Source organism: Canis lupus, chromosome 13 (assembly GCF_048164855.1).
Source record: "Canis lupus baileyi chromosome 13, mCanLup2.hap1, whole genome shotgun sequence".
Taxonomy (NCBI): Eukaryota; Metazoa; Chordata; class Mammalia; order Carnivora; family Canidae; genus Canis; species Canis lupus.
The window spans coordinates 56,511,126-56,530,582 of NC_132850.1; the positions used below are offsets into that span (position 1 = coordinate 56,511,126).

At 35.5% G+C, this 19,457-nt stretch overlaps 1 long non-coding RNA gene across 1 annotated transcript in view; it reads left to right on the top strand.

The window, feature by feature from the left end:
- Positions 1-17,145: 17,145 nt before the first annotated feature.
- Positions 17,146-19,457, top strand: part of LOC140602254 (uncharacterized) — a 47,192-nt gene continuing 44,880 nt past the window's right edge. The window contains exon 1 of the long non-coding RNA XR_012005225.1: positions 17,146-17,281. This is a non-coding gene — a long non-coding RNA (uncharacterized lncRNA). The remainder of the gene's footprint in view (positions 17,282-19,457) is intronic.

A 19,457-nucleotide genomic window follows, 5' to 3' on the forward strand; every position in this document is an offset into this window, starting at 1 on the left:
GCAACAATGAAGACCAATATTCCCAGTGAGAGGGGCTTTTATCATTCCACCTGGTAGAAAGTAAAGTAGCCTCAAGGAAAAATATATTTTGACTCAAAGGTAGTGCTTAATGACCTGGCTAGTTGGGCAGGGGCCTGTCAGAAGATTCGAATATTGAGGCAAGGAAATGGTGGGAGACACAATGGAGGATGGAAGTAGGTATGTGGACATGGAATGCAAAGATCTTGTATCACTGACCAGAAGGCATCCACAACCAAAGAGGTGCAAACCACCACATAAATGGAATGACCAGGCCAGTTGACATCACCTGCATATACCATGGAGCTCCGGTGTTGGCACAAGGGGTGTATCATGGAGTAGCCATGGTGGCGAGAATGGAGGCTATGCACCCAGTCCAACTCTAACTCTCCTCCGTCTTGCTCCTCTCACCCCTCACCACTGCTGCTGGCAGCATTCCTGGTGAACTCCCTGCAACCAAATCTCCATCACAGAGGCTGTTTCTCAGGGAACCTGGACCAACAACAATGCTCTTCTGTTCTCTTGTCCTCTCTCTCTCCACCTCTCCCTCTCTGGCTTCTTTCCTTTCTTCCTTTTGCGTGTGGGCCAGCATCTTTAGACTCTGAGGAGCGGGAGCCTACTGGGAAATGTTTAGTCTGCATTTAGCAAATAATGACATCAATCACTTGGTGACCTCACACTGTGGAGAAAAATGTTATTCTGTTGAGAGCAGGACTGGGCAAACTTTTTCCTGTAAAGACCCAGGTTGTAATATTTTAGACTTTGCAGACCGCTTATTCTCTATTACAACTACTCAGTTCTGTCATTTTAGTGCACAAGTAGCCATGGAGGCTATGCAAACAAATAAACCAGGCTGTGTTACAGTAAAGGTTTGCCTCTAAAAAGAGGTAGAAGCTGGATTAGGCCTATCAAATCACAGTCTCATTTTAAAACACTGGAGATAGAGTGGGAGTGTAACTGCCTAGTGGGGGCTGGTTGTGGGAGTGTATCCAACTAAGATCCAAGTTCTAGAAGCTTCTGTACCTATCATTACACAAAATTTCCTTGGTTCCCTCCTTTCTCTCTAGAACTCAAGTCATCAAACAAAGACTGTTTCATCACTCTCTAGACTTTATCTTTATTGCCCTTCCTCGAGGCTGCTGCCCCTGAACATCTCTTCTGTTGTAGGGAATAATAGCTTTTCTAATATGAGTGAGGCTGACTTAGAACAGCCCAATTCCTCCATTGATCAACACGCGGAAACCAAGAACCCAGTGTCGTCACCATAATGAACTTGCCAACAGAAAGAACAGCAGTGTGAAGAAAGAAAAGGTCACATCTTGTCAGACAGTCTGGCTTTGCTTTAACTCTTTTAAATATTTGGAATGGCTGGTACATTTATATAGTTCCAAATCCAGAAAATATAATCAGGTACCTCTACTTGATTTTTCCCTTTCTGTGTGGTTATCTTCCCATCCCCCACTAGGCAACCACTGTGTCCTTTGAGTGTTTCTTTGTTTTGCTTAGGTTTTAATTAGCTTGCTATTGTATGTTGTAGTCACTATTTCTAAGGTAATGAGCTTTTCATTCTTCTCATTGCTGAGACTTCATTTTAAATTTACAATTTGGAAGTTTCTGTTTCACTTACTGGAACAAAGGATCCTAATGTGAAATGAGAACTAAATAAACACTTGTATAATGCACTTGTAAAATGCACATGTGAGAAGCAAAGTCTTAAGTTTTTTTATATTCATAAGTCATATTTACATGAAGATGGAAAGATCATTCGATTTCCTATGACTTGGGTAAAAAAATGACTTAGCTCTGATATGCAGAGAGCCTAGCTGAGAAAATCCTATGTGAATGAATAATTACAGCACATATGGCTGTCGAGTTGTGGGTTCTAGAAGCAAGTCTATACACTCGGGTGAAATGGATCTAGACAATATGAAAGAAGAAAGGCAGTCAGGAAGGTGACTGTCCAGAACATATGAGGTGTGACTCTCCCTGAGCACTGAACTCAAGTCTAGGCAGGAAAGTTGCCATGCACAATGTCTTTAGTTAAATAAATCTTGGAAAGGGAAGAAAATCATGCTAGTTACTATCATTGCAGTATAAGACCAGCCCTAGATCCACAGACTTGAGGACAACTATGTCACTGAGTATAGAATGTTTTTTGCTTATACTACATTTTCTAAAGTCAGTTAATTTATTTACTGAATGGAAAACAATCCAAGTTAATGATGGTTGATAAATATTATTTATATCTCTCTTGGATTTTAAAGTCATCTGATCCAAATTTCTATTTTAAATACCCCGAAATTATGCTCTAGTTCTGAGAAAATAAAATAAAAATAAATTTAATAAACTAAAAAGAAAATGATAGTTTTCAAGAAAGCCTATAAGAGAGCAAGGCTTACCTTTTCCAGGACCCAACTCTTAGACCTTATCATCAATCCGGATTTGCCCTGATGAAGTGGTGATAGAGGTAATTAGCTTGATCAGGAAATTCAGGCAAGTATTAGCCCGGGCCAGAAAAAAAATGTGTGTACCATATTATATTCAAGAAAATATGATACAATCTGATGATGAAATGAACTAAATTAAGGTGGTCAGAATTTTTTTGTTTAGTTTTTTTTAAACACAAATGAGTTAGTTACAGGGATATTTAAAACATGTCCTCTCTCCATGCAGGTCTGGCTGGGAGTAAGTTAGAGGAATGGCTTACTAGCCAATTAATAAGAAAAGAACATATCTATGATGAATTGCTAAGTGAGGAAATTGTATTATATATTATAATAATATATAATAATATAATAATATTATATATTATTATAAATATGTATAGGCTCGAATATGAGATTTTTTAAAATATCTAATTTCTTTTTCATGCTGTATACATTTCCTATATTAAAAATAGAAAAAAATGATGAATTATTTCAAAAAGGTCAAAGCATACCAACTGAATTGGCTTTCATTAATGTTCCCAGAATCAAGTTAATTCATTGTAGTACCCTCAGAAAGATTGGCACCGGCAGAGGGTAAAGAATTCTGAAAATAATCTTAAGAGTTTTCATTTTGTTAATATTTGACAATTCAGGAAAAAAAAATTACCCAGCATCTCTAGACCATTCATGTAATTGCACAGACCTGATAACACAAAAATTTCACACTAAGTCCTATTATCAAAAAAGATGAGCTTGCCTTCTGAAACTGATTAATAGATTTTTCTTTTCATCTGGAAGATACTGTGTGTTTGGAGATTAGATAATAAATCAAACCTTCTTTAATTTCTGGTCTTGATGACACCCAATTGGATTTGGAGGGAATTTCCAAAGATTTTAAATATGTTGGGTGAAAAGGAAATCCTGACTCAACTTTTTCTTTATCACATCATCTCATGTTCTTATACGCTTTTCCTGAAGATAAACTGTTTTGGGGCCAGAATGAATTACTATAAACATCTCCCCAACACACAATTTTAATGAAACATATTCCCTTCCCAGCTAGCACTGAGGCAGTCCGGGACCTTTTGTTTCCCTGCCAGCTGTTTGCTCATCTTCTCTTACTTCCTAGGCAGCTTTCTCTTTCCTTCCCTCCCTCTAATCAGATTGCCATGGGTGCCATAAATCCTTAGCTTTGCTAGTAAAACTGTCTCCATATTAAGTTGTGCAATAAACTTGTCAATTGATTTCCTTTAAGTATAATTGATATAAATGTCCATTCAAACAACAAACACTAGGGTACATGATCCACCTAATATATAATATTTTTCTCTAAATATTTCTATAAATTTGTACACTAATTAAATTATGTAGTCAAAGTCATATATGCCATATTAATAGCATGTCCTTTCTTAATGGAGAAATGTATAGTCTAATGCACCTTCAAAAAAGGCTATGAGCTGAGTTCAAAATATGAGAAAATGAGGTAATTTAATGTATTATGACACCTTCAGTTTTTTTCATGAGGTGAGTAGGACTAAGAACAAAATAAGTAAAATAAGTAAATAACTATATTAAAATATTTCAAGAAAACTCTTTAATACTAGGATATTTGCTTAAGTCTAGTAAATGTTCTCTAATCATACAAATTTGAATATATTTATTAACTCTATTTTCAGCTTGCTATACTAAATTAACATTGGTTTGATGTTTTTGAACTGCTTCTGGCAAAATTCATGATTTGGATGAAGAAACTTCAGATGTCTCAAGGCAAGTGGAAAACAGCACTTTGCATCAGTATCTTTTGTAACATTGTTTAAAATTTTCTACACATTACTTAATATTTCATAATAAAAATTGATCCATACATTTCAAAAGAACTCTAAATAACAGGAAACTGTCTATTATCTCAAATAAAAGTTACTTTTTAATATGCTGATAGGTGAAAACTATAATAAAATTAATCTTCTATAGTGTATATTGAGCCAGCCATCTTTTCTAATCACACACACACCCATCCTAATGGAACCCTACTCTCCAACTTAATCTTTTTTTTTTTTTTTTAGATTTAATTTATTTATTTGACAGGAAGAAAGAGAGCACCTGAGCAGAAAGAGGAGCAGAAGGAGAGAGAGAGAGGGAGAGAATCTCAAGCAGACTCCTTGCTGAATGTGGAGCCCTTCTCTGGGCTCGACTTGGGGCTTGACCCTAACATAATGACTAGAGCCACGATCAAGATTCCTGTACTTAACCAGCTGAGCCACCCATGTGCCCCTCCAACTTAAGCTTAACTGCCATTCCTCAACTGTAAATAAGGCCTCAGGTTGCCTACCCACATCTCTTCCCACTCTGCTCCTGTGGATTAGGTCCCCCAGCCATATTACCCTCCTGCTTAGGCGGAACAGGCACAGTTTCCCCTTATACTTGATTAGCAGTGTTCAGTTCCCTTCCAGCCCACACAATTATACAGTCCATCACATTCTTCTACTGGAACCGGGGAGCACCCACACTCTACAAATTACAAAGACCGCTTTCCACATTCTCTGATTGTTTACCCCATTCCCAAGTTCAGAACAGTGTGGCCTCGTGTGCATGCAATAGTCTCTTGCCCAGGACTGTGACTATATGTGACCAACAAATTACTGTCAATCTTGTCTATCCAGTGTCAGGTACCATGTGTTTGGTCCTCCCCATATGCACAGGGCAAGAATCCGCCTCTCACCAATGGTTGAACAGAGGTACTTATAATGATCACAGAAAAACAAGTGTGCAATAGAAACCTCCTAAGCAAACTGGGACATACGATCAACCTACTCAGAACATTTGCCATTGGAAATTACACTGAGAGGCCAAATAAGGACTAGCTGAAGAACAAGTTCCCAATCTGTAGCACCAGACAGAAAGATTGAGTTATTTAGACTACAACTGCAAAAAATCACATTTTTGCCTGACTGTTCATTCATGTATTTATTCACTCATTTAATAATTTCTCTATTCCCTAAACTATATTTTTGAACATACAGCATATATTAGATACTTTACTAGAAATTGAAAGTGCAGAAATGAACACATAGATCCTGTCTTTGAGGACTGTTTGAACAAAGGAAGGAAAAGAAAAGTTCTTGCCATGGGAATCTGAAATTCTTGACACATGTTCCCATAGCACTTTTTATTTATGGCATTTAGGAGTCTAGAACGCTTTTGTCCAATAGAAATCTACATAAGCCACAGAAGTAATTTTACATTTTTTGATAGCCGCATTTTATAAAGGGGAAAAAGGAGTGCCTGGGTGGCTCAGTCAGTTAAAAAGAGGGAAAAAGGAGAAATTACTTTTAGTAGTACAGTTTATTTAACCTAATATATCTAGAATATCATTTCAACATTTAACCAATATAAAAATTATTAATGAGATATTTTACATCCCACAAATCATACAAGATCTTCAAAGTGTAATACACATTTTATATTTCATGTTGTACATACATACATTACATGCATATCACAATTCAGGTGCTAAATTTTTACCGAAACTACTTAATCTTCACTTAGATTTTCTTTTTATGTTAGTTTATTTTTTATTTTTGAGAGAGAGAGAGAGAGAGACGGGCAGCAGGGCTGAGGGCAAGAGAGAATCTTAAGTAGGCTCCACTCCCAGCTCAGAGACCAACATGTGGCTTGATCTCACAACCTAGAGATCATGACCTGAGCAGAAATAGAGTCAGACGCTTAACCAACTAAGCCACCCAGGGGCCCCTGCATTTAGATTTTCTAACATTCACTGTTGGAAAATAGGTTTAGATACTCAGCACATTCCAAACATATGTAAAGTAACATAATATTTTAATAGTTTCTCTAATAGTTTTGATATTTCTAATAGTTTTAATACTTTTTCTAATGCTGAATTGAATACAACTCATTTTCCTTTAATATTGTCCTCCATATTGACAAAACTGATTTGTCTTTATTTAGAATTGATTAACCAAAGTGAAAGCACTTCAGATTCAGAATAAGCCTGTCCAAGTATATTAAGAAATTCTTGTGTCAACTCAGCATTATTAACACAGAACCCAAATGGGAATTGCAAAAATTGAAAAGTAACTTTAAATTTATTAATACCAATTAATTGTCTTCAGATGTTTCTTGTAGTGTTTAGAAATTTGTATAACATTAACTACAATGAATTTTTTTTGTATTCATGTTAGAAAAATGTGTAATATAATTATTACTGATTTGTATTACGGAAAGTTTCATACCTGTCAAGCAAAGTCACAAATAAGCTTTTCTTTTCCCTTGAGATTTCAAACTGATCTCATTCAAATGCAGTATATATTAGAGAAAAAATGAAAATCATACTCTTAGTTTGTCTTTGATTGCTAAACATTTGGCAAACATTCCTTTTGTTTAGGAAAATCCTGAACTGGAGTGATGATACAGTGTATCTTTGTGAAACTCTTTCATAATCAGACCAACAAACATTAGCAACAATACAAGATCATTATACCCATTGTCTTCTATTTCTTTCAAAATTTTGTATGTACTGAATGATTCTAACGACTCTATCCATGACAGTGTTTACAGAATCTGCTTCAGGAAACTGAGGACAATTTTTCACAAATATTTTCAATTTGTATCATACCATTGAACCAAACAATAGAGGGAAAATCCATTGTTTACTTTAAAATTTGATTTTTTACCTGACAAGCTAGACCCTGTTCTACTATGATTGAAACCAAGTCTTTCATACTTGCAAAAAAAATTTTCTGTGATGAATATATAGGATTTTGAAATATCTGTGCCACAGTTGAGTGTTTTAGGCCACAAACTAAGAGCATTCCTTCACAAATTTGGAAGTCTTTTAAAATAAACTGTGTCCAAAGTATTAATCTCACAATGTCTCATGTCATACAAATCATCTAACAGTAAAGAAAAATACTTTAAAATTATCTAACTATTGAAAGAATCGATATTTGATATTAGTAGAAAATTTTTGTATTCTAAAGGCAAGTGCTTGGTGGCTAAAAGATCTTTAATTTTTTTGTAAAACTCCACATAGTTTTCCTCATAATTTTCTACCAGACTTTCTATAATTGAAAAAATAATTTATTTACCATCTTTATATCTAAGAGTAGGTTTCTTTTTTTGGTGCAATTAATCAAATCATTTTATAGTCTAACAAAGTATAGCTTGTGTCTTATTGAAAACTATTTTTAAATGTTTTCTAGCCATTTAATTCTGATTTCAAGTAACTTATTTTGTTGATTCTTCTTAACTGTTGTCTAATCCATTATATAGTTGTTGAAATCTATTGTACATGTTATTCTATTAATTTTTTTACACAACAAACACCTTTTTAATTTTGCTCTGCCATGACAAATTGCAGGTGTTATTCACCGTAAAATTTGCAACATAACTTTTTCTAGTTTCTTTTTTTCTATACTGTCTGGCAGTAGTACTAGCTTCTGTATTCCTACTCAGTTCTGCACCAATAAGGTACTTATATTTTTAATTTAAAACTTTGCCCATGCTTATTATTTTTAACTAGCAGCATAATTTAATTATGTTATAATCAAAATCATAATTAATTACGTTAATAACAGGCGAAAAATCATTCTAACTAATTTAATCCATTTACTACAACCAGACTGGAGATGTGTTTATGTGTAATAATAGAAATAATGCACACACCTAACACATGTATGCTACAATAAAATATCTCAGATAATGCAAAGGTAAAGGTGAAATGTATTCCACCAAAAAAAAGTTTCATGTAATGGAAAAATATTTTATAGCCCTAAAGTTTTATATTTGAATTTTAATTTCCGTTAATTAAAATTAAAAATTTAGGGGGATCCCTGAGTGGCTCAGCGGTTTAACGCCTGCCTTTGGCCCAGGGCGCAGTCCTGGAGTCCTGGGATCAGGTCCCACATCAGGCTCCCGGCATGGAGCCTGCTTCTCCCTCCTCCTGTGTCTCTGCCTCTCTCTCTCTCTCTATGATAAATAAATAAATAAATCTTAAAAAAAATAAATAAAATTAAATTAAAAATTTAATTCCTCAGTTGCAATAGTTACATTTCATTGGACAATACAGACTAAAGACATTTCCATCATTGTAGAAAGTTATTTTGGACAGCACTGGTCTAGAGTATGAATAATAAATAAATTATAGGTTATATAGGCTTTTATGGAAGTCCTGGAAATGGAACACCAGGAATAATGTTATTTCAATGGAAAATGTACTCCAGCTCCCACACATCTTGTCCATGACTTGAGGATCGCCTGGATAATCCATATTTAATAATTTGTATTGATAGGATTACTGAATATAAGAGTAATATATTTTAGGTCTAGAAAACCTGAATATAAAAATAACTGGATATGCTTTTGCATCATGTTTCATTTAACAGTAAAATATCATTTTCTCCTGATATCAAACATTAGCAATAATTTTTAAATCACTATCTTGTCAGTTAACTTGGGCTTGGAATATCTAAAATAATCCATTAAAATAACTTCCCAATATTTTCACTCTGAGAAAACCAAGACAGATTTTGATCACTTCTTTCCTTCCAAGCCAACTTTTTCTTTTCTTAACTTTTTTTTTTTTAAGATTTATTTATTTATTTTAAAAAGAGAGAGAGGTAGAACATGAGTGGGAGGGACAGAGAGAAGGAGACAGTCTCAAGCACACTGGGAGCTGGGTGCAGAGCCCAACTGGGCTGGATCTACAACCCTTAGATCAAGACCTGAACCTAAACCAAGAGACTGACACTTAACCAACTGTACCACCTAGGTACCTCCATACCACCTTTTTGTAAAAAACAAACAATAATTAGTTTTTTATTTGTTTGTTTTACTCAGACTCACATTTCTTTCCTTCTTGGGAGGGTCTCGTTTCAATTTGGTTGTGTGTTGACATTTTATAAAACAGATCAACGCATTAAGAAGGGTTAGACTTCACAGTTTAGAGTTCTCTCACAAGACAGATTCATTTCTTTCTCCTAAATTATCATATGCCTTTCAGACCACCAGGCTTCTTGCAATTTCTTAGCAGGATGCTAGACAAACCATGCATTATTTTTCACCATGACAGTCTCTGCAGGCAAGATTGTGCCATTATCTACATGGTTATTTATCCTTTGTCATATTTGAGTGATTTTGCAAAAGAAAGGGCTTATGGGAAGGGATTAGTTACCTCCTACTGACCCTGGAGCAGGCAGGATGGATGGGAAGAAAGAGGCAGTAGGATGGAGATGCAGAGTGGTAACTTCAGCTGCAAAGTGAAATGTGGTGATCTTAAGCCCTTTTCTCAAGGTTCCGACAAATGGTTGGTGTTTTTGCTGGACAGAGGAGAACCCAGTTGAGGAGACTTTGTTCTGGGCTACTTCGACTGCTTACAGCACAAGCCATCATGCACCTTAATATTTCTGTCTTTTCACCTGGCCTTCACTCTTTCAACTTCCTCAATTCCATCTTGAAATCAATATTTCCATGTCCAGATAAACAAACTCCCTTTACCTTCTAGTGTGGCAGATCCTATCTTTTCATTTTTAAAGTTGTTTGTTGTTGGAAGGATAAAACCTTCTGCGCTTCATTATCAATTAGGAAAAAAATTAACTTTCCGTTGTTGACAAAACAGTTTAATTCCTTAACTGGTATGTAGGTGTGTCCTTTATCGTTGTCTAAGTGGAATGAGAAAAACTTATTTTCCAGGTCACCATACTTGTATTTTGACCCTGAGCAGTAGGTATTTGTCAAAATTAATGATGACCTGAGCCTAGAAGTATAAATGAAAGAAGGCAGGAGGGCTAACATCATTTTTTATTTTTTTTTTTTTTTTTTTTTTTTTTTTTTATTTTTTTATTGGTGTTCAATTTACTAACATACAGAATAACACCCAGTGCCCGTCACCCATTCACTCCCACCCCCCGCCCTCCTCCCCTTCTACCACCCCTAGTTCGTTTCCCAGAGTTAGCAGTCTTTACGTTCTTAACATCATTTTTTAAAATGTAAGGCGTTCAAAAGGTCTGAAAAGCATTGTGGGCTTGTACATTCTCTTGGAATAAAAGGAAATTCATACCTATTTACGTACTTTGTTTCTCAACCTTGTCATAGTTAGAAATAAATTCAGGGTTTTTTTTTTTTTTTTAATGGAAAGAAAGTATATTTAAAGTTCTGACAGCTGATAAAACCATGACACAATGAAAGAGGTTTCAATGTATAACTGTTTAGTTGTCTCATTTTACCCTGTATCTTTTTTTTTAAGACTTTTATTTATTTATTCATGAGAGACACAGTAAGAGAGAAAAAGCAAAGACATAGGCAGAGGGGGAAGCAGGCTCCATGTAAGGAGCCTGATGTGGGGACTCGATCCCGGGACTCCAGGATCACGCCCTGGGCCAAAGGCAGGCGCTAAACCGCTGAGCCACCCAGGTGTCCTTATACCCTGTAACTAGATGAGTAAATGGTGCTGGATAGAGGGACTCATTCTGAGTTTGTCAATTGTATCAACCTAAATCACAGATAGACATGAATGGGAATAAATAAGAACTCTCAGAGTCCTGCAATTCCTTTCCCTGGATCATGTTGAAATTTGTAATTAAAGCTGTTTCTTACCTGTCAAATCTGAAAGACATGATGTAGTAGTCTGCTCAGGCTGCCATAACAAGACATCATAGATGAGGTGGCTTAACTACAGAAATTTATGTTCTTCACAGTTCTAGAGGTTGGGAAGTCCAAGACCAGAGGACCAGCATAGTCCTCCGGTGAGAGGCTTCTTCCTGGCTTGCAGATGATCACCTTCTCTGTGTCCTCGCATGGCAGAGAGAGAGAGGCAGCAATCTTTCTGGCATCTCTCTTTATAAAGACACTAATCTTACCATGAAGGGTTTGCCCTCATGACATTGTCTAAAATCTAATTACCTCCCAAAGGCTGCATTTCCAAATACCACAACACTGGGAATTAAAGCCATTACACATAAATGTGAAAGAAACAATTCAGTCCAATTCAAACCTGATATGGTTTCATTCATTTGTTCTATGAACATAAGCTTTCGTGCCTGTGAGTGTGTGTCTAAGTCTAAGGGGTTTTAACGATAGAGGATAATCTGGATCAACAATTTGTTCACTAATTGAAAGAATACATTGCTTCCCAGTTTTAGCCACCTATACAAGCATTTTATCTGTTTGAGTCATTTAGCACTAAGAATGATGACATTCTAATTTTTAGAGTTATACTAAAATAATCTAAAATAATGTGTAGCATAAATTGTTTACAATTTACAGTTTCAAGCAGGAATAGTGCCTGAATAGATTTCTCACCAGGTGAAAATCTAAAATCTATAGAAACTGCTGGAAGCTCCACGTTTGTAACCTTTTCAGGATTACATTCCTTCTGAATTATATTCATCTTGCGTGGAGGTCTCTCCTCCCACGCTGAGTTATGTGGCTTAAAAAAGGAGAAATACAGCAGCCCCCCTCATACTGTTTCCCTTCCTGCAATCTCAGTTACCTGCCCTCACTGGGGTCTGGAAGCACATGCTCCTCCTTCTGACTTATCATCAGAAGGTCAACACTAGCCTAACACCACAGCGCAGGGCCTACATCTTTCCCCTCATGTCATCATTTTATCATGTTGAATCATTACAAGAAGGGTGAGTATAGTATAAGATATTTTAAAAAGAAAGTCAGAGACAACATGCACATAACTTTTATTATATATATTGTTACCATTGTTCTCTTTTATTATTAATGTTTTTTAATTTTTTTATGGTTATTGTTGTTAATCTCTTACCGTGCCTCATTTACAAATTAAGTTTTATCACAGGTATGCATAGGAAAAAACATAGTGTATAGTATAAAGTTTAGTATTAATTATGGTTTCAGAAATCCACCAGAGGTCTTGGAACATATCCTCCATGAATAAGGAAAAACTACTGTAAGCAAAGCAAAAACTAGTATTTTACCCGCAGAAACTTCTATTTGGGATATTAAATTTCCCAATAATACTGGTGAGCTATTTTGTGCAGTAACATTTGGAAGTCTTAATTTTTGTTTCCAATGGATGGGTTTACTTTCTCTTTTATTTTAATCATATATTGTGATACGAATTTCATCATTAGAAATTCTTGGTCTCCGAGCATGTGGGTGGGGCTCTGTGGTTGAGTGTTTGTCTGCCTTTGCCTCAGGCTATGATCCCAAGGTCCAGGATCTAGTCCCACATCAGGTTCCCCACAGGGAGCCTGCTTTTCCCTCTGCCTATGTCTCTGCCTTTCTTTCTGTGTTTCTCATGAGTAAATAAATAAAATCTTAAAAAGAGAGAAAGAAAGAACCTCTTGGTCTCACTTCTTATTTAAAAATTTGTAAAATGTAGAAAATTAATTTTCAACTAATTTAATTGCAATTTATGCTGATTTATTTTTTTAAGATTTTATTTATTTATTCATGAGAAACATGAGAGAGAGAGAGAGAGAGAGGCAGAGACACAGGCAGAGGGACAAGCAGGCTCCATGCAGGGAGCCCGACGACATGGGACTTGATCCCAGGTCTCCAAGATCACGCCCTGGGCTGAAGGCGGCACTAAACTGCTGAGCCACCTGGGCTGCCCTATGTGGATTTCTTTACCAGGGTAAATTAACTTCCTTTTCTTCTTAAATTGCTGTGTAATGATGATCTTTTAGTGTCTATTCCTTGATTTGTGTGTCTCCTTACGCTCTTCAAAAATAAAACTTCCATACATCACAGTGCTGCCAAATCAGGCCCTCACCTAATTTCAAAATAGTAATACAAAAAAAAAAAAAAAAAAAAAAACACCATTGGAAATATGAATAGTCCTTTTCTACTGAGAAATCTGGTAAGATACTTTGTGAAACTCTCATATTACATGGCTTTTGTAGTGTATGATGTAGGCCTGTTTTTGAATGTGATATAAAATCAATCATGGGGCCTTGAAAAAAATTAAAAGAAGAATTACACATTTCTGCAGCTTATTACTGTCAGAAAAAAATGATAAGAGTTATCATATAGTTTAAATTGAGTCAACAAACCTATGGCTCATGGGTCAAGTTCACCTACTATCTGTTTTTGTAGGGCTCATGAGCTAAAAATGGATTGTTGAATAGTTGTGACAGAGACTGCATAGTCCATGAAGTCAAAAATATTTGCTACCTAGTCCTTACAGAAATGATTTTGTTGGGACAACTGGGTGGCTCAGTGGTTTGCCACATGCCTTTGCCCCAGGTTGTGATCCTGGGGTCCCGGGATCGAGCCCCACATTAGGCTTCCTGCATGGAGCCTGCTTCTCCCTCCACGTATGTCTCTGCCTCTCTCTGTGTGTGTGTCTCTCATGAATAAATAAATTAAAAAAGAAAAAAGATTTTGTTGATCCCTAAGTTAAATAAATACTATGACATATCAGTGGTTTTTTGGTAAAAATATAATTCAGTAACATATTTTAGGATGTGAAGTTTAATATACCTATGTTTAGAAACATATTTACTCCTATATTTTTAAAAAATGGTTCTTTCAATCTGAAAAAATAACCCTACTTTGCAACATTTCATGTGCATTTTTCTTTTTAATCTAGTTAACCACGTTTATTTTCCTAGTTATCTGTCAAATTTTCAATTAACATTATTGTCAAATTAACTATGACAAAATATTTTTAGAAACTTGTGCCAGGGATGATGTTATAGTATATTGAGAACAGTATTCACCAACTCAAATTGACCATTTAAGTAACCAGCAATCAACCATAACAAAACCAATGTTTAAGTTACTTATACATAAATTTGTGTCTGAGAAATGTAAAGTAAATATAATGTTAAATATTTATTGGTAATTTGTTTTATTTTTCCAAAGCATAAAAATAAACACTAGAAAATGCTCCCTTGAACCTTTCTTTGAATCTAGCTTGTTACTTTATAGTAAAGTAAGATATCAGAGCAGTCTAATTCATAATATTGGCTTGGAAAATGAGAAGATTCTATATTTATAAGAATGGATTTGGCCTACAATAAGGGGTTGTTAGGAGTATTTTTAGACAAGAAACATATTTTCAACTATGTACTACCATAAAGGTGTATAATGAGCTGTGAAAACTATAGTCATATTTGCAAAGATTCAAACCAAATGGGGATGTCACAATTAACATGAAAATGGTGGAGAGATAGGAAGAATAATCTAGGCTGTCTCAACCCACCCTCTTTTTCTCCCCCAAATTCCTTTATCTGAAAAAGAAAAGTCATCTAGGATATTTTATACAAATGTTTCTTCCTACTTTGCTAACATAGAAATAACCACGAAGGGGCTTTGATGTAATTAATTAGATAGATTTTTACATGGATTTTTGATGTGCATTGAGTCCAGATCGAACTTCAGTCATTTGTGTGGTTCAATAGAATCATGCAGTACTTAACACTTGAAAAATGAAGTGGCTCATTCACTGGACATATAGACAAAAAGGAAAAAAAAAAAAAACAGTGAAAAAACATTCAATAAGCCAGAGTACAAAATTTCCATGTCTAAGCATTTTTTGCATTAAGACAGATGCCACTAAAAAAAGACAGTGTTTAGGCTCTCCCTGGACAATCACACTCTGACCCAAATCATCTGTCTTGTTCTATAGTGAACAGAGGAACAGTGCTGGGAATCTCCAGGCATCATCCTAACAGGGAGTATGTAACACGTCAAGACCCACCCCAATCTGACTTTAGGGCTCAGATCTTTTGATAACAAGGAGCTTCTATCCAGAGGCAAGACAATTTATCCCTTCTTGGTCCCTCTTCCTCTAAGGTAGTACTTCGTAGTTTGCCAGCTTATCTCTCCTTTGATTACAACCTCCTTAGAACCAGAGGAGGATATGAGTGGAGGATATGGGTGCGTGTGGTGTATGTTGCAGAGAGTTCTATCTAATTATTTTTGGTTCAACATTGCTTCTACTGAGGAAAACAAGCTTAGTGACCTGGCTGTGTCATGTTGATCAGTGCAAATTTATCATTCAGCTCATGATATGTCATGACTAAGAGTAAAAACAGACTAATTATTTGTACCTTATATAAACTGTATAGATATAAAAGCAAATATAAACTGGTTTTGTTTTCAAGAGCAGAAAATCATCTTCAAAAGAAAAGTCTCAATTTTCCTGTTTCTTTCTATTTATCTTTCATAACAAACTACAAGATTAGCTAATCACAGCAGTGCAAAATGTCTTCCATAATACAAAAGCCATATATTTGAAAATTATTAGAAAGTACATCCATGTGAAATCAAATAACCAGAATTTTTAGAAATAATACTAAATATAGAAATACTACTATTCATTTAAACACAATTAATTTAATATGAAAATATTTTAATGTAAAAGATGGTTAAATTGAATCTGCAAAGAATTTAAAGTTCCCTTTGTATGATATTCAGAAAATGTTAATCTAGTTTCATTTTTTTCCAGACTCATAAACAGACAGATCAGGCCATCCTCACATTAAGAGAGCCAGGTAGGTCCAAGAGCTGCCGAAAATTGTAAAAGTCCTACTTAGGAGCGCATGTGATAGTTTGTCAAAAACCATTTTATCAAAAGGAAAGTAGACAAGGAAACTGACATTTTAACTTGCCTGCTCTAAATATACTCTGAAATTCATGTAAAATGCAACACAATCATTTTTGGTTGGTTTGTTTAGCTGACTTAAGAGTTGTCAAAAATCACAGCAGGGTAACATGACTCTTGTATTATGCTATCTTTTAAAAATTGAATTCATGCCTAAAGCAATATAGTCAGTGAAGCATGTGCAAGTTTGAATAGTACATCTCATTAACAACATCTTGATATTGTGGCCAAAAATAAGAATACTCGTGAGACACTGACTGAATTCTCTTTGTCATCATCCACTCACATAGCATGACCCTCTGGTGGTTTGTTACCATTTGGAAAACAAGTCTGCAAAATGTCAATGTCACCAAATTGTAACAATGGTCTATAATTCTGAAAACTAAGGTTGGCATAATCAGCTTATTTTTAAATATTAACTACATATTGAGGTATAAATATATTCCAGGTAAAATGATCCAATGAATAAAACATCATAATTAAGCAATATTAGGAACATGATCCCTTATGATATCTTCCCCTTCTTTCTTGGTTGACATTTAATTGGCGTTTTTAGATCGCAGCCATAAAAGCTTATTAAAAATATAAAGCATTCTCATTGCATTTTTACAGAGTTTTTAAATAAAGAATATTTTGAAGGAGATGGGAACTACATTTTTATATTTAATTTTTAGAGGGTACTCCAAAGTTAAGGGACAAGTTGGAGGGAGGAAGGAGACCACAGTAGACATATATTGGAGAGGTTGGAGAGACTGGCTGAAAAATTACAGTCACCTTGGGTGGCTAAGGTAGACATGCCTAAGCCTATGGGAAAGAACTTAGAAGAATTTTTAGAGAAATGCATTACAGTACACAGTAATTCAGATATCATAGAAAAGTCAATGCCTGAGGTCATCTAAAACAAGAGTATTTGACAATAATGGTACTGCATATAACCCAATTATTGCCCATAAAACCCCTGACTGTGGAAAGAGAAATAGCAAGTGGTGTAGACCACAATGTGCCAACAAGTAATGGCAGACCAAAGATAAGTGTCCCACTGAAATGACTCATCACTTACATTAATGTATAATGGCTTATGTGGGATATCTGATAATAACCCACAGTCTCAGTCAGCTCAGGCTGCCATAACAAAACCCCATAAACTGGATGCCTTAAGCAATAGACATTTATTTTCTCACAGTTTTAGAGGATGGAAGTCAGACATCAGGACGCCAGCGTGCCCCAAGGTCGGCTTCTGGTAAGATGTCTCCTCTGGTTTGCTGATGTTCACTTTCTTGCTATATCCTCACATGGCCTTTCCTCTGTGTGTGTGTGTGTGTATGTGTGTGTGTGTGTGTGTGTGTGTGTGTGTGTGAAAACATAGAGATCTCTCTTCCTGTTCTTATAAGGCCACCAATCTCATCACATGGACCTACTCTTAACTCTAAATATCCCTCAAAGGATCTATCTCAAAATACCATCATACTGGGGATTAGAACTTCAACATATGAATTTTAGGAGGACACAAATATTCTGTTCATATACCCGTGTTCACTGAAACTGATGCTTATCGATTAAAATTAAATTAGTGAGATCAACATACTAAAATATTTTTTCCCAGTTTGTATTTCATGCAAGCTGTTTACAACTTTTATTTGGCTACTACTAGTATAAATGTTGCTATCCATATCAGAGTTTTTTGGGTTCCAAATAAAAATCCCTATCTTCAGTAAAAATGTTTAGTTAAATTAAATAGTATTATTTAATTTCTTATTGCTAATGATTTTATTGAGACCATTGTCAGACATTGTAGGATTGCATTAAACTACTACACAGAAGCTAGATTTATGTCATATTTTAAAAATCTGCCTTTGAAAATACATGCATTTCAAGAACATTCCTTAAAGTTCCATAGTGTCTTTAGAGTAGGATTCCAAACTAATTTTAAAAAGATTATGTGTATCTATGACATCCCTAGTTTAATCACACCTGCCCAGTTGGAGCACACAAGTAAAAAACAAAACTGTCTTAAAATTTTAGAGTATTGGTTACTTTAAAACAAAACTTTTTCAACAAAACATTTTTTCAACAAAACAAAACATTTTAAATTATTAAGATTAGTTTCAGTTGTGAATAACAGAAAGTTCAAAATACAATCACTTTAACAAGTCAGAAATTTGATTTCCCTTTATGTGTAAGTCTGGATTTTCACAATTTCAGGATGGTCAAGGCCATCTACAAAGCCCTTCATAGTCGTGAAAGCCAACAAAGTTCCATGAAGACCTTAGACATTCAGACTCCTTAAAACTTTCTCTTTGCTCCTTTCTAAGTGTGGCCTTCATAGTTATAGTCCAAGATACAGCTTCAGTCATTATATCCATCTCCTGTTGGATAGAAAACTTTTCCCTTCTTCCCTTCTAGTGCTTTGGCTGATCTAATAATTAAATTGACATAATACATATTTACAGGAAAAAAGAGAAATTTACTTACATATGTATGAGAGTCCCACAAAGACATGAGACTCCCAGGCACTTAGGCAATTGAGGCTTATACGTTATTCCGAGCTGAAGAAAACTGGGGTAGGGGTCTGTGGCTTCAAAGAGGAGGAAGACAATTCACAGGAAGATAAGAACAAATGCCTGCTACATAAGTGTTTGCCATGCCATGCAGATAAGTCTTTTTGATATAAAAAGTTATCTTTGGGGGCACCTGTGTGGTTCAGTGTTTAAGCATCTGACTCTTGGTTTCAGCTCAGGTCATGATCTTAGAGTGGTGAGATGAAACCCCACCTCCGGCCCTGTGTTTAGTGTGGCATCTGCTTGAGATTCTTTCCCCCTCCTTTTCCCTCCCCCTCTGCTCCTCCCTCTCCTTAAATAATTTCTATGTTGGCAAATTAAACTTAAATAAAAGAAAATATGGAAATAGATAAATAAACAAAATCTTTAAAAAAAATTATCTTTGATAATAGACCTATCTCTTCCTGGCATAGACCCCCAATCAAAATTATTTTAGGCAGTTAAGGGGGAGATAAAAAGCAATTCCTGACCCCAAATGTCTGCAGCTTAAAATAATCCACATGTGCCAAAGTGGCATATTTTGGGGCAGCTTACCCAAAAAACCTCACTTTCCAAATTACAGAATTGAAAAAAGAGAAGACAAGAAGGAAAAAGTGTCCTCCAGGTGTTTCTGAGGGGATGCTCTTAGAAGCTACCTCAGCTCACTTCCACTATAACTCCAGTGGCCAGAACCCAGTCATCGAGACTTGCCTAAGTAGTGAGACAGGTTGGAAAGTGTAGTCTTTATTATTGAAAGCCAAATTTTCTGCTAAGTTTTTTTGAAGATTTTCTTATTTGAGAGAGAGAGAGAGAGAGAGAGAGATAGTGAGAGAGAACACGAGTGGGGAAAAGAAGGAGAAGCATGCTCCCCACTGAGCA